Genomic DNA, 6,124 nt, shown 5'->3' on the forward strand with positions numbered 1-6,124 from the left:
CCACCCTGACCCCATGCCCGGGTGAAAACCCAAAATCTCCTTAGATTGGACGGCGGCGGCACTGCGTGTGTCGTACCCTTCTTGGAGGTGCCGCATGGGGCGTTTTGGTGCTCGGTTAGAGGAACTACAGGCGGAGGGGATGGGACCAGTGGCACAGGTGGTGTTCGCGACGGAGGAGCGGCGTGGCATCTGGCACGTCGACAACGGTGGGTCTCAGCGGCATGGAGCAGCGGGGTCTCGCTGGTGGGCGTGTGATGATGGACGAGCGCATGATGGTGGCGTTGTCTGGCATCGTGGTGGCGTCGACGGCAGCTAGACCGGGCAAGGTAGATGTAGCAGTACAACACTGAAGATGGTATGGTGACAGGTGGCTGCGGCGACCTTATACCCGGCAGGCGTCCTGGTTGAGGAGTGCGCCGGACTGGTGGGTGCCCCATACCCGGCAGGAGTCCTGGTTGGGACCTCGGGTTTTAGATGTTAGATTTGGCTGCGAGGTCTGTTTGGTATTAGGCCCAGACTATCAGCATCCCTTTATCAACTGGATAGGAGTAGCGATAGATGTTGTTTAGACGGTAGCTTTAGTCTTACTGTTGTATGACTTTGTAACGTCTTGTGTGAACAATTAATAAAGTGGCTACATGCATCATCCAGATGCAGAGGCTGGGGTCCTTCTCCTTTTCTAAAAAGTAATAATTTATTAATTACCTTTCTCAATTTACTTACCTTGCTCTATGTCATCTATCACATGTCCTTACCAATTGTTTCAGTGGGAGATCAGTTCTAATGTAACTGAGTGGGAGAAAAATTCTATTGTAACGGAGGAACAATCTCATATACTTCTATGCGCCTTCAGCAGTACAAAATCAAATATATATCAGAGTGAATAAATTTTATATTCCGCCTGTATTATATTACTCTTCTCTACTACTTATTGGTCGAAGAAGACACTCCTCCAAACAACATGAAATAGATTATGCTGAGATATGGTTCACACAATCAATACAATATATATATTTATACCACTAATAATTTTAATCATTGCCTCTATATGAAAGCAATCATATTGTGGCTTATCATTACCTATACGAAATCTCATATTATTAATTTGAATTGTTAAATTATTTGTTGTGTGCAAGTTACTTAGAAATCCACAACAAATTCCGGCGGCAACGCACGGGGCATCAACTAGTAGACTCAAAAACTGTACCAGGTAATGCTTCTCTTACAAGGTTAAGGAACTTCGGTAGAATACCACAGTTCATTAACACAATAGACTTGACTGCTTTGGTCTGTGGACTGTGGACATGTACTGAACGTGGAAACCTACTTCTGTTAATTTGTACGCTGGGGCTGATGTGGATATGGATGATTGCTCAGACTAGTTATCCAGAACTACCCATGGACAGTGCGACAGTATGAGCTTTCATGATCTTCTCTCTTTCTATAAGAAAACAACTCGTGCACTGGAAAAAGGAACGCCTATCAAAATATTGATGAATAAGCTCTTATCTGAACGTGCAGCATCTTAACCTATATATGTTTCTCTTTTCAAAGCAAAGATTATATGTATGTTTCAATTACTGAAGTTTGCAGCATAATGCTACTTGTTTCTCCTGCTACTGCTGGCTCCTTTTGTGCCTTCAGAAACGCAGACCTCCACAGAAGCAATTAGACTCGTCTCCAGATCATGCCCTCTCACCGCCGATCTCACTTTCCTCAAAATATGCTGCTTCATCACTGCTCTCTCAGCAGACTGGATATTCTCGCACATGTTCAATCCGTGGATATATCTTGACACTGACCCGCTGAAAGACCCACCTGCTTTCTCAAGGGAAACAAGTTTCTCGATGACTTGGGAAGAGAGCATTCTTTGTATGCAGGGTTTGGTTCCGACCGCCGCAATGTCCACCAGAAGTTGCACCGTGAGATCCTTTGTCTTGACGCACTTACGGTCGAGCAGATTGACCAATTTTTCTATAGTCCCTAGTTGTAAAAACCTCTGCAAGACTAATGATCCTCCCTTTGCATACACGATCTGATGGAGAGCATGGTATGCTGAATCCTGGAGGTCATTGGTAGAGGACTGCATCATGGCAATGAGCTCGTGCACAATATTAAGCTCCAAGAACCTACGGATGTATGGCTCTGCTCCGGTGCAGGCCAATTTCATTACCAGAAAGGCAGTCTGAGACCTCACTTGGTTGTTTTCGGGTTCTCTGCGCTGCAGCAGAAATGCCAACCTATCACACAGATTGCTTCCCAAAAGAAGATCTTGCACCCTAGGATCGTTAGCCCTCTCAGCAAGAGGTAATAAACCTTGGATAGCTTCAATAATATCTTTGCTGTCTGTCTGTAGAATCCTGTGAAGAAGCACCTCAAAATATTGAGGCTTCGGTGATGGGGCTACATTTTGGTCAGATAAAACAAACCTCTCCAAGGCAAGCCGAGCATGCCATGGCAAATGAATCAACAGTCCAGGCCCCATGCACTCTTTAAGTGGCGCACCAAGCTCACAGAAAGTTTTCAGCATGATAATTGCATGATGCTGCGAGATCTCAGAACCGCAACCTAAAAGTACAAGGAGCTTCTTGTCAACTCCTGCTTCGATCATTATCTCGACAGCCTTTAAATTTCCCACTTTTATCAGTGACGCTAGAGTTGTGAACACAATTTCATGCCATTCCTCATTTTCTGGAGACAGTAGTTCTGCAATTTTGTCCATGGGAATGCTTGACAAAATTTCGTCAGCAGCTTTGGCACAGACATGCTCAGATACCTTGGCAAGAACAGCAGAAACATTGGCTAGAGATGAAGAATCCTCATAGCCACGAAGAACACAAATTAATTTATCAACAGAACCTGCTGTTTCAATAGATAGGGCGAGATTTGCATAGTCTCCTTGGAAAAAGACGACTGTAATAGCTTTGGTGACAGCAACGATAAGAGCTTGTGAACAGAAATTAGCTCTGCTATTCGAGGTCCAAGCAGTTTGCTAAAGCCAAGTCTGCTAGCCTCAAATTCAGATATTGATTTGCATGCCATGAGAGCTTGGGTGGTGCTTCCCAGTAAGATTTCAATCTCCATGAACTCTAGCAAAGAAAAGAATGATCTCATCTTCTGCTCAGCTGGCCCTTTCATGGTCTCTTTGCCAAAAATAAAAAGCCAAGGAGCCACCAATGCAGCATACTCAGGAAATGAATCAGTCAGAAGAGTATGAGCAGCATCATTTGCTTTATTCTCAAGGTAGAGCGAAACCATGTCATGCATATGATACATCGATTGGTATTCCAGTTTGATGATAAGCGAGCCTTCTACTAGTTTTGAAACTACAATAGGGAATAAACTGTCCTGCACAAGTGCTGACCAGACGGATTCAAGGCATGCCTCTGGAACAGGTTCTTCCCATGAAATAGCTGCGAGAACCATGAAAAACCTTCGTGAATTTTCAGGCATTGCTTCCAAGCTGAACTCAAAAGATCCAAATATGGTCAAGGTGGTCTCAACTTCTTTCTCGTTCACATATGAAACTGGACCTGGTGCACAAGTTGCATATGTGGAAAGGTTGGATATTGCTTTCTCCCATTTTTCCATTCTGGTCTCCTTCCTTAGGGCCTTACCCAAGACAGCAACTGTTAGGGGATGGTGCCCACAACTGTCCAGCAAGTCGTCTGCAACAGTCTGTAAAGTATCGAGAGGTAACCATCCAGGAACACATAAAAATAGTTTGTAGCAATTATAATTTCTAGATTGAGTATATCTTGCGTGGCAAAAATATGCACAATTAATCCCTCTAAGTAGATTCGCATGGATATAAGTATTTGTTGTTTGACCGGGCGTTGATACAGTAAGCCAATCTTGAAACTCAGAAGATGAACATATGAAAGAAAGGGATGAGACCTAGACTGCAGGATACCTCATGAAGGGAAGTGATGAACATTGTGTAAATTAGATTTAACATTAGAAAACTAAGAGGCATGGCAATATCGATAAATTCACTAAAGAATTCTAAGGAAAATAACAAAGCATACCGGAAGCTCTTCAGCACTAAGCAGACTATGATAGCGAAGAATGCCCTTGCTGATTTTCTTGATGTCATCTTTGGATATTTCTACCTTCTCAGCTTCTGCTATCTCATAAACTGCTTCATCCCTTGTTGTCACAAGATACCGGCAATCATTATCATATAGCTTGGTGAAGCGATCAACTATGTCTTGCTCCCAGACGTCATCGAGTAGTATTAACATACTCTTTCCAACCAACACGGTCTGAAGCAAGCAACATACATCTTCAAGATCTTTGCTCGTATCCTCGTTGACAGTCATGGAACCAATCTGCACTAGCAATTTGCTTATCTTCCTAACAAGACGTTTATGGTACTCACTTCTGCTTCCATTACAAGCTGCTCTACTGCACCACCGGCCAAAAGTAACCTCAATTGCACCATCCACAAAATTACCAGGCGGCTGAGAAGCTATTTGTCGAGCGAGGCACGACTTCCCAATACCAGATAATCCAACAATCAGGACAACTCGATGACCATCATCTCTCTCCAAAATGTCCCTAACATAGCCACACTTCTCTGACACTGGATAGCCCTGCTCAGACTTGACTCTGACCAACGATGGTGTGGCCTTAGCAGTAGACGCTATAGCTTTGCCGACGTTCTCTGTCAACTTCTGCAATTCCAGCCACCAGTTGAGGTCATCTCTGATCAGCTGAATGTACTTCATGAGGGGGTCACCCACCACCGAGCTCCAAACCACCCTAGCCAAGCCCTTCCCTTTCCCTTTCTTCAAGGCTCGCCTCGCCTTGATGATATTGGCACGGAGCTGATCCATGAGCCTGCTCAAGCTCTGAAACTGACGCTCCAGCTGTGGGCCGTGCATCTTGTGCGCGTGCTTCTGCTTAGCCTGCTGCACCAACACCTCAAGGTCCGACACGAAGTCCTCGAGCACCTGGAGCCTCCTCGGAGCCTCAGCGGTGTCCGCGGCCGCCTGCTCCAGCGCTCCCACCGCGGTCACCATTGCAGACACCAGCTGCGCGGCCGAGGCGATTGTTTGCACGACGTCCATGGCTTCGCTTCAGGACACTAAAACAACTCCTGATAGAGTCGAATCGCCACACAGACGAAGCTTTTTCTCGCAAGAATTCAAGAATCAGTTCTCTGTTGCCGCAATTCCACAAACAAATGGCATGCATGCTCCCGGTCGCAGGCACGGGCAGCAAAATCCCCCTTTCTATCAATCTGGGTTTCAGACCTACCGATCATCCGCTTCAACCCAGAAATCAGCCGTCCCAAGCCGAACCCCAAACATCAATCCGAATTTACAAAACCGCAGCACGAATCGTGACAAAACATGTGTGAATGCAGCAACCAAGAGCACAAGGTCGGAACGAACTTACTTATCAGTGATACTTATCAGTAAGTGGGGAGCGGTCCGAGAAATCCGAGAGCGTCGACAGAATTATGAGGCAAAGGGTTTCAGACTTGGCAGCAATGATGGAGTTGGTGAGCTCGGCAGCTTCCGAAGGAGGCGTTCTTCTTCCGGTGGGCCTTTGCCGAAATAAGTCAACAATGGCAGGTATGGATGGGTTCTTCTGAGGAAGATGCCAACGCAACGCAACAAAAACTGCTGTGGGGACGGGTGAAAGCCAACCTGCTGTGTGTTTTCCTCTTCTTCTTTTTTTCTGAAGTTTTTCTGAAGGGTGCAGATAAAAAGCAGAGAAGTAAATTAACAAAAAATAACAAGAATGTAGGTGGAATTTGTTGCATTTTTTAGACAACCCATATGCGCGTCAAGATATATCAACGCAGAACCAAGCGCGAACTGAGTCTAGCTCAGCTGATTAGAGCAACTCCAACGCGCCGACGTAATCAGACACACATTTTGTCTCTTTTTTGTTCGTTTGGATCGGCATTTTAGACGGCGTCGGCTCCATTTGTGTTTGGCTGGTCTGTGCCGCCAACGCGCCGCATTTTCGTTTGCACGGTCGGCATGTGGCCAGATGTTTGCACAATCATTTGCATAGTATATCTACATTGCCCAAAGTTTAAATCACATAATTCACAACCAAATAAAAATCTCAGTCTTATAAACAAATAAAATCTTATAGTTCATAACTA

At 45.2% G+C, this 6,124-nt stretch overlaps 1 pseudogene; it reads right to left on the bottom strand.

The window, feature by feature from the left end:
- Positions 1-1,416: 1,416 nt before the first annotated feature.
- LOC123127246 (uncharacterized) lies at positions 1,417-5,591 on the bottom strand (annotated as a pseudogene).
- Between the last annotated feature and the right edge of the window lie 533 nt (positions 5,592-6,124).

This window comes from Triticum aestivum, chromosome 6A (genome assembly GCF_018294505.1).
Source record: "Triticum aestivum cultivar Chinese Spring chromosome 6A, IWGSC CS RefSeq v2.1, whole genome shotgun sequence".
In the NCBI taxonomy this organism is placed as follows: Eukaryota; Viridiplantae; Streptophyta; class Magnoliopsida; order Poales; family Poaceae; genus Triticum; species Triticum aestivum.